Raw genomic sequence first — 11,027 nt, 5'->3', positions numbered from 1 at the left:
GAAAAGGAAAAATAAATAAATAATAAATAAATAGAAAGAATAAAAAAGTTAAGTGGAGATGCGGGGTATCGAACCCCGTACCTCTCGCATGCAAAGCGAGCGCTCTACCATGTGAGCTACATCCCCTTCTGCGTATAATTAAATATTATTATATATAATATTTGTTTAGATGTAAGGCTGACTTGTCTATTCTTTTCCCAATGGATTGAATCTACTTAATGTATCATTAGAGCTGACCCAACTATTATCAAGTTTGGATCTAAAACTTGCACCTGAATTATTGAATAGTCCGGCTTTGGTGAGAAAAAACCAACCCAAACTTGCATTAGGTTTTGGGTTTTCTAAACTATATAAACTATGTCTGATTAAAAGAAAATAAGATGAAAGAAAGAAAATAAAATTTATTTTAAAATGAAAGAAAAAAATGGAATTTTAATAAAGTTGATGCTGACTTAAAATCATTGGGTTTAAAAGTTGTATCTACCCTCCATGCAATGCAATCGGAATCTTAGACAGTCAACAGCTGTGATACAACACAACGACTACTATCCGACCGCAGATATGATCCTAAACCACTTTGCAGTTTTGAACCGCAATGAAAAAGAGTAAAAACAAAGGACTTAAAGAGATTCAAGTAAAAAAGATATATAGTTATGTTAAAAACCAAGAGAGATGAAATCTTTAAATAAACTTCGAACATGGGTGTGATCATACCCTTTTGTAGAGATCGTGGGCATTGGGCCCAAAGAGACATTACCATTGGGCTATAAGTCGAACGCAAACACTGGGCCTTCAACAAATATGACTGTTGGGCTAGAGCGCAGAGAGAGAAAAATTAAAGAGATGATGCACACCTAAAAATTTACATGTCCCTTGAAGGTTCAAACTTTCTAATTCAACTCCTACTTATAAACCACTTGAAAGTTGTATAGACTTTCAATATGGACTAAAAAATAAGCAATGTTGAGCAAAAAGAGCTTTAGCTAAAAAGTTTGGAGGGAAAGATGTAGAGGGTAAATCCTGAAACACTTTTTAAAAAAAAAACACAACAACCCTATTTTAAGTGGACCCACTTTTGGGTTTTGCTGAGATGACCCCACTGCAGACTTGCACCCAACACACACTTAGCAAGAAGTGGCTAGTTGCACATGTGCGCGGGGCTGGCCTAGGCTCCACAATGGTGAACCATCTTTTTGTAAATGCAGTTGCTCCTCTGCTATTTGTGACAATTTGGACCGTGAGAATCGTGAGCCTAAATGTTAATAGAAAATAAATCAAAAATTACATTAGTTGGATTATCCTAACTATTTGATTTACCTTGTTGAAGTTGGGGCTACCTTGAATGTCATTCACACACCCCTATGGACCCCACCCGCAATGCTTGTATAATAAGTTTATAGAAAGATTTAGATTTAAATGGTAACTAACCTCCCTTTTTTAAACCTATTTGTTGGGTGGCTATGAATATGATGGTAATGGACCATACAAAGGCCTGGCTTGGTTCCTTTAGCCATGGCCATGGCTCTAATTGAGCTAGCGCTATAAGATCAACTGAAGGAAAAATAAGACTGATTGACTCATTTGGTGGACCACAAACATACATTGATTCTTTGAATTTATGGAATACATTGATTCAGACCATCAATTCCTTAAATGAACAAAAGAAGAATGCCAGGAGAAAGTGAGGAGTGTGCTTGTCTAAAGTTTGGAGAGATGACTTCTTGATTAGAGAGGAGTGATGAAATAACTAGAAAATATATGGAAGATGCATATCGAGAAACGACCCAAGATAACTGGAACTTACAAGGAACAGTAATGGTTTGTTAATAGCGAGAGGAAGAGATGGAGAAGACAAAAATACTGGTTATTTCATACTTTAGAGGGGATGATGGTTGATGAGAATGCATTCTTCACTTTTATTAGTGTCATATGTTAGCGCGTGTTAAACCTTCTAAGTCATGGGGCCTACTATATATAAGGTTATAAATACAAATCCAGGTTGGTATGAGTGTGACATGTTAGCGGTGTTAAACCTTCCAAGTCATGGGGCCTACTATATATTAATGTTATAAATACAAATCCAGGTTGGTCAAGTGATCCTCCTATATATTGATAGCCATCTGATTTTTCCCATCGAATTTGACCACTCATCGGTTTATTCTCAACCATCAATTTAACTTTCATTAACTGGATTACAATTTCTTGATTGATCCGATTTTAGATTCATGCTCCATCTATGATGGGACTCACAACTTAGATTGTTTGGAAAGTTGTAAACCAATACCACATGATGTATGCCCTAACCATGATGGGACCCACAACTTAGATGGTCTAGATAGGACCCACAACTTAGATGATGGATAGCTGTAAATCAATGACACATATGAAGAGGATGAGCCACTGAATTTTTTAAATGATGAAAAACTAACATAAAAATCTAACCATTTGAAAATTATATATGCTATTGGAATTCTTGCCACTCTAGCAATGTTAGAAGCTAGAGGATGCCATGCCCAGCTTCACCCAGCCACATGACAACGCATGCAAAATCCAAGCTTTCCACCTGTGAGGCTACATCCAAGCTTTCCACTAATTAGGCTAAGTCGTTGGTATCATCAGTTGTAAAAATCATGTTATTTCATGTATTAAATGGTTTATAAAACAAAATAAATTGGATAACTACAAAAAATTGTCTCAAATGCCCACCAAAGAAGTGAAATGACCTGATCTTTGGGTAAGAGAAATAAATTATCTCAAACACAATGAAAAGCTTGATCTATCACATAAGTTCCATACCAGATCCTGTGTAGGTGTGTTGATGGATGTAGAAACATTCCAAATGGTATCACTCCATGAAGAAGTGACTTTCATCAACCAAACTTTATGGCCCAATAACTTGGAACATTCTACCTTTACGACCACTTACTCAGCCAAAGAGGGCGCACATCCTATTAAGCAGCTAACTTTATAAGAAATGCAAAATTGTCGAAGATATGGACTGTGCTATAACTGTGATGAAAAGCTTAGCAGGAGTCACCAATGTAAGGTGTAATTAGCCATTCCTATGGGTTTCGAATACGAACTTAGTTTTTAAATGACAGGGAATGTTGTGTACCCTGCTAATCATGCACACATGTGGAATAAATGGAATCACCTTAATTCTCACCTTGATTCTCTTTTCATGTTGTTCCCTATATTTAGGAAGTTAGAAGTTTGAAGTTTGAATAAAATGATCACTTTTATATTAATTATTTATTTAAGTTGTTATCTTTAAATTTAAATATTTGTTTTAAGATTTAGTTGTTACATTATAGAAATAGTTAGAAATGGAGAATAAAGAATGATGTATTCATGAGATAGTCATTTATGGGGAAAAAAAAAATGAGGACGCCCTCCACCCTTGCAGCAGTTTCTTACTCTTTTCTTGTTCTATTTTTTTCATGAGATATTTACATAAATTCAAGATACGAGTTGCATCATATCGCTCTAACAATTTATTGTTGAAGAAATTAAAAAATAATAATAATAATAATAAATAATAATAATAAATGAAGCAAGAAATGGAAAAAAAAAAGTGAGTATATAGTGTCGATTTCAACCTTTTTATGCTTGTATGGTATGGCTTTTTTTTTTTCTTTATGATGAGCCAATACACACTTGCATCACATGTTGTATCGAGCCAATACGGATATGAGACACACGTATCAACTGATATGATAACGATATTAGGAGCATTAGACCAAACATGTGGCAAATCCAAATCTCAAGTGGACCACACCATAGAACACAATTGAAATAATGATGTACACCATTGAAACCTTCTCAACACCCACCATGATGTTCATAAGGTGACTGCAACCTAGATTACGGTACAACAAAAAAATATCAACTTGATTCAAAATTTGTCCCTAGAGAAGTTTTTAACAGCGGGTATTCGATCTCCACTATTTTCTTTGTCATGGCCCATTTGAACTTTGGATATGCATGCCTTATGTTTCGGCTCATACCTAGAATAAGTTGGTAATGAAACACTACGCCAAATTGGCCAATTTGCGACGTAATTTTGCGACGGACTTCGTCCGTCGTTAAAATCTCTTGGTTTAACGACGGATTTCATCCGTCGCTAACAGAAAAAGTCCGTCGCTAATCCCGTGTTTGTCAAAAATCCGTAGTTGAACGTTGCTAAATTTTGCGACGGACCAAAATCCGTCGCTAAAATCTGATTTACGACGGATTTTGGTCCGTCGTTAATAAGCGACGGACGAAATCCGTCGCAAAATTCGCCTTTGTGACCGCCCTAAATTCCCGCCCAAAACACCAAATGGCGCGCTTTTCAGTGCTTTTGCGACGGATCATGGTCCGTCGTAAAAGGGCTTTTGCCTTGACATTAATATTTTTCATTTTTTTAAGAATATGGAAAATTAAGTTTTTTTTATAGTCTAATAATTGTTTTTTAATAGAATTTCGGTGGTTTAATTGTACATATTTGTATCTAAGATTATTTTTTAACAATTGATTGAATGCAAAAAGAAAATTTATTCTATTTTTATATCGAGTGGAATTTTTATTTTTATTTTTTAATTTAAAATTAATATTTAAATGGTTTGTAATATAACATGAAAAAGAATATTGAGAAGTCAAAAAAATTTAATAATGTTTGAGAAAAAGAATAGATTTTGAAAAAATAAAAATCGTAATTTAATAAAAATCTATTTTGTGGGAACAAAAAAGAATTTTGAATAAAATTGATAAATTTGAAAAAAAAAAAGCATTTGATTTTGAGAAAAAAATAATATCCTAAAAAAGAAAATTAAAAATATTTTTAAAAATGTGAAAATTTTCACAATGTTGAAAAATGAAAATATTTTAAAAAAGAAAATGAGAGTTTGAAATTTGAAAATTAAATTTAAATATGAAATTTTATTTTATTTTCACTCAAAATAAAATTTGAGTGAAAAATAAAATAAAATGATATTAAAAAATCGATACTTTATCCAAAAACAAACATTTTGAAACAAAAAATAAATAAGTTGAATAATTTTGTGATTTTGAAAATTAATTAAAAATGTTCAACATTCGAAATAAAAAAAAAAGGTTATTTATAAAAGCACTAAGATTTTGAAAAAATATATATATTTTTTAAAAAATTGAAAAGTTGAAAACAACATGATGCTTTTGAAGAAAAAAAAAATCGGCATTTTGGAATTTTTGGGAAAAAAATAAAAATTATTTTGAAAATAAAAATTCAAAATTTGTATTTTAATTTATTTTTTGAAATATTTTATAATAAAAATGATATTTTGTTAAAAGTTTTCAAAGAAAAATTAAGAGTAAAAAAATATACATTTTGAAAAAAAAAATATGTTATTTTTAAATGGAAATTAAAATTTATTTGTGAAAAAAAAATAATAATAAATTATTAGGCAAATCCACTAATTGAACATTTAACCATTTTTAGATAATCGAATTAGTCCAGATTGAAGAGTAAATAACTTCATATGTTTAAATCAAATTTCACTTAAATTGTTGATTAATCTTATATGCCCATTATCTTTCTCACATGTAGTTAGCCTGATTGGGGTGAGTAACTAGTTAAATTGAGGGTATTAATCAGTAAAATAGAGTGAATGGGCTAGACGTAAAATGGGCTAAATATTGTTGTCAAAATTGTGACCCAACTTATTAACCCTGCGAGAACTTAAGAATTGATGTTAATAAGTTTTGTGGGCCCCATCATGATGTGTGTTGAACATCAACACCATGCATTTAATGTGTCTCCTTTAGGTTATGAGATATCTCAAAAATCATCCGTAAACGAAACTCAAGTGGGCCATACCATCTAAAACCATGTCAAGACACCTTAAAAAATATAAAAGCACTTAGTGGGGCCCACATGAGTTTTGGATGAGGCTAAAACTTGGTTTGACCCCTCATCCAAGTGGGACACACATAATGAGTGGGTTGGATATGTGAATCACATTTAGGTAGGCCCAATATATGATATATGATTATGAATATTTTAAGGAAACCCCTCTCCACTATATTATGTGGTGTGGCCCACCTAAGTCATGGATTGACTTTATTTTTAAGCTCTTGGCCTACCCAAGTCATGGATTGACTTTATTTTTAAGCTCTTGGCCCACCCAAGTCATGGATTGACTTTCTCCATATCGTTCAACACCTTTATCGAATCATTTTAAGATATTAACTAAAAAATGGGGCGGGTTCAAGGCTTAAGTGGACTACAAAGTGGGGATTGAACGTCCGCCATTAAAAATAACATTCATAGAAGTTTTGGATTAAGCTGATGTTTGTGTTTTCTTTTCATTTATATCTTTTTGATATTCTGAATATATATATATATATATAGTTTTTATATTATATGAGTGATTTTTTTATTTTTTGTTTTTTTATAATTAAAAAGTAATATATTTAAATGATTTGTAATATCACATGAAAAAGAATATTGAGAAGTTGAAAATTTTTAACAAAATTTTTAACAACGTTTGAGAAAAATTTTGAAAACAAAATGATGCTTTTGATGAAAAAAATTAGCATTTTGAAATTATTGAGAAAATTTTACTGAAAATTCGGGATCAACCCGCCTCGTTCATCCATTTTTCAAGATCATTTTAGAATTTTTTCAAAAAATGAATCATATCAAAAGATTAAATGGACCACATTACAAATAAGGGCAATAGATTGGCTACTCCCCCTGACACCATCCAATGATTGGTGGTTAGTGCTCTGCGGGCCCCACCATGATGTATGTGTTTAATCTATGCCATCCATCGATTTTTAAAGATCATTTTATGGCATGAGACAAAAAATGAGGCATATCCTAATATGAAATAGACCACATTATAGGAAACAGTGTTGAATGAGCGTCAATCGTTTAAAACATTTTGGAGGCCACAAAAGTTTTGGATCGAGATGATTTTTGTTTTTCCCCTTCATCTAGGCCCATATGACCTAATAAACAGACTGGATGTCAAATAAACAATACAATTGACCCTACGACGATTTTAAAAATGGATAACCAATCACTATTGCTTTCATGTGGTGTAGTCCACCAGATCTTTGAATATGTTTCATTTTTGGGCTCATATCCAACAATGAGTTGGCAAAATAAATGGATCATATGGATATACAATATATAAATCAAAGTGGGCCCACATCTACCCCATCAATCAGATGCACCATTCCTTGGTGGGCCTAAGGCTTAAAAATCAAGTCAATCTGTGACTTTTTTGGGCCACACCACATACAAAAGTTGAGAGGGGTTACCCTCCATTAAAATATTCATAATCATTTGTTAGGCCCACCGAGATGGGGTTCACAAATCTAGCCCATCCATCATGTGTGTCCCACTTGGATGAGGAGTCAGACCAAGTTTCATATGCATAAAAATTTTAGGTGGGCCCCACCAAGTGCTTTTATATGTTTTAGGCATTTCTTCACATGATTTTAGATGGTATGGCCCACCCAAGTTCCGTATACGGCTGACTTTTGGGATATCCCATAATTTAAAGGGGCCCATCAAGTGCACGGTGTTGATGTTTGACACATGTCATGGTGGCGCCCACATAGCTTGACCTTTGTGTTTAATCCATGTCATCCCCATGAGGTTAAGCTGTGTGGGCCCCACCATGACATGTGCCAAACATCAACACCATGCATTTGATGGGTCCCCTTTAAATTATGGGATATCCCAAAAATCAACTGTATACGGAACTCCGGTGGGCCATACCATCTAAAATCATGTGAAGACATGCTTAAAACATATAAAAGCACTTGGTGGGCCCCACCTGAAATTTGGATGCATCTGAAACTTAGTATGACCCCTCATCCAAGTGGCACACACATAATGGATGGGCTGGATTTGTGGACCACATCTCGGTGGGCCTAAAAAATAATTATGTATGTTTTAATGGAGGGTAACCCCTCTCAACTTTTGTACGTGGTGTGGCTCATACAAGTCATTGATTGATTTTATTTTTAATCCCTGGGCCACCATGGGATGGTGCATCTGACTGATGGGGTAGATTTTTGACACGCACCATGTTGGGGCCCACGGAGCCATACCAGACGCCGGCCTAAATTTGGGCGCGTGCTCAAAAACAGAGCCGCGCCCAAAGAAAACCCAAACCCCAAATCCCAAATCTGCTCTCTCTCTCTCTCTCTCTCTCTCTCTCTCTCTCTCCTCTCTCTCATTACATCTACCTACAACAAGAACAATGATTCTCGAGCCTTTCATCCAATCAATCTTTCAACGATCAGAGTTTGCAAGCTTGGAGCGGTTGGCGCTCTGATCTGGTCCTTATTTTGAGGGATTTTTTAGTTTTTGTGGTTTTTCTTAGGGTCAGAAGTGGTTTTTGGAGCTGGATTTAAGGTTTTTGTTGTGAACAGTATAGAGAGGGTTTTAGGGACCTGGAGATCTAATTCTCGTCTGGTTGATTTGATTTTGGTAGGAATCATCGTAGAGATTTTGGCGTCAGTGAGCGGTTAGGATTATGCAGCAACAAGGAGGATCGGTTTAGGTATTTTTGTAATTTATTGGGAATTTTTTTTGTTGTAGCTAGGGCACCCTTTCATTTACTTCTCTATGTATTTCATATTTCTCCATAAGGGGGTTGATTGTTGGAGTTAGAACCCCTTCAGTTTGGGAACACTCATCATTTGTTTCTTTGAGTTTTTAGGACATTGCCAGCAAGCACCCGGAAAGAATTTTTGGTGGTTGTACTTTCAAATGCACCGTAACTTTCCTGGTCCATGTAATTTTCAAGAAGAAAATTGGGTGCATGCACCTGGTAGGGTCTTTTCTTCAGTAACTTCTTTAACCATACTACTAATGATGGGAAGATTCATACACTTGGTTTTGTTGTTTCTTGTTGAGCAGCATTGAAAAAATCAGAGGAAATACATGCATAAATATATCAGAGTTTTTTTCTCTGTTTTTTTTGGCAATATGAAACGTTGGTTTTGGTTGTTTTTCAAAGCAATGGTACACACCAGTTGTTTGATCGAGTGCTTCATAGAGTTTTGGAAGTTGGTTTTTGTCCTGATGTCGGGATTTGATAATTTGTTCATTGAAATTGAAAGATACATACAGGTTCTGGATGTAAATATATATGAAGCACCATTCAGTCAGCTGTTGCTGCACTGATCTTAGATAGAAATCTTGATTCTTGGAAATTAGGTTGGAACATTTAGCCTCTCCATTGTATATTGTCTACATTCCCTCATTGCTTCCTTTCCTCTGTTTTCTCAATAAAATTTCATTAAATTTTCATTGAAAGATAACCATTTTTAGGTTGTGTATGGTGCAACTCATTGTATCTATAGAAGAATCGTATATATTAACAATATTTAAAAAATATATAGTTCATTTGGATTGTGCCCAAGAGAATCAAGTTGGAAGTGTGTTGTTCAGTCAAATAGGAAATGTCAAAAACTAATAATTTTTAGTAGTGTTTGTAATGAGGAAGAAGCCCTTCAACTCTAATTGAAGTGGAAGTATGGAGTGACCCTTCTGGACAGATTGGATACCTTTTATACATAATGGTGGTATCCACATGCGAGCAAAAACTGAACGCCTCAAGATGAGGGTATTGTTGTGTTATTTTTCTGTGAAAGAAATATCACATCCTGTGACGTAAGAGACCAATGCAATGGATAGTTCTTCGTTATTTCACGTTACTGGGAAACATTAATAACTTTCATCTTCTCCACTTGAAACAATGGTTGTAATTCAATTCACTTGTGCTTCTAAAAACCGCCTAATTAATAGTTTTGGAATTTGTTTTTGGGCATCTGAGTTTCTTCCATGAAAGTGTTGCTTCTACAAATCTAATCACTCAAAGAATGTTGCACACTCCAGTTTTACTCATGATACGAGTTTTACACAATTATCTCCAAGAAAACGAGGTTGTTTTGTTCCCTGATGTACTGATTTCACCTTCCTTGGATGATGATAGGTTTTCTATATGCATCAGCATCAGCATAACAATAATATATGTTTCAACACTATCACATAGTCATATATAGCACCATGTCGGATTTTCCAACAATGACAGGTTTAATTGTCTGGTACAGTTACATGTTTTTGTGCCTATGTTACTTTGAAGATGACTCCTTTCTAGTATTATCTTAAATGAACCCATTCTTTTTCATCACGAGTATATATAAATACTTCTAACGTTGATGACTATCTTGTGGAATCAATAATTAGACTAGCCACAGACTCCAATGCAGGAGAAGTTTATTACAGGTACTCAATTAGAACCAAGCATCATTTCATCCAATCCCCAATAAGAATTTTTGATTTTTCTTGGAAAATGTATTTTAACTTTAACAGTTGCCAGCTTATGTTGGAAAATGTTCTGTTTGAATTTTGAAATTTGATTTGGATACTACAATGGATGGCTCCATCTTACATGTGATTATATGGTAGGATGTTATTTTTCCACCTTATACACCGTTTCTAAGTCATTCTCTATATATCGGTATTTTGATTAAATAAATGAAGTTTGAAATTGTGTTGATTGGTGGCTCTCTCTATAATAATCTTATATTTTAGAATGGTATTTGGTGCTCTGCTGATATCTGTCGAAGAAGACAGATTTTGCAATTTCTCATTTGGTAGAACTGATTGTTTGAATATCTTGTTTCCATACCAAGATTTCTCATTTTTCTGTTTCCCATTGTTTTTTGTGATTTTCACTTTGTACCTTCTTTGAATTCTTTTATAATAGTTAGCATGTTGGCAAATGGTTCTTTGTGGCATTGGCAATGGAATTCAGCTTAGTTCTAGATATAAGGCATTATATTGAATGGACAGTCAAATCTTGGTGTAAATATTTTTATAAGTTGATTTGTTCTTTCCTTTTTTTTTTTTCTTAGTGGCATTGGCAATGGAATTCTGCAGCATGGGATTTTGAACAACAGAAGGCATAAGGCAGGTCTTGACTAAGGTGAGTACTGCGGTTTTATCCTTGACAAGTTTTTTCTCAACACCACTTGACAGT

At 34.1% G+C, this 11,027-nt stretch overlaps 1 non-coding gene across 1 annotated transcript; it reads right to left on the bottom strand.

The window, feature by feature from the left end:
* Positions 1-53: 53 nt before the first annotated feature.
* Positions 54-126, bottom strand: TRNAA-UGC (transfer RNA alanine (anticodon UGC)). The gene has a single exon. It is a non-coding gene; the product is annotated as a tRNA-Ala (tRNA).
* Between the last annotated feature and the right edge of the window lie 10,901 nt (positions 127-11,027).

This window comes from Magnolia sinica, chromosome 2, assembly GCF_029962835.1.
Source record: "Magnolia sinica isolate HGM2019 chromosome 2, MsV1, whole genome shotgun sequence".
NCBI lineage: Eukaryota > Viridiplantae > Streptophyta > Magnoliopsida > Magnoliales > Magnoliaceae > Magnolia > Magnolia sinica.
This window is presented reverse-complemented; position numbering and strand designations above follow the sequence as displayed.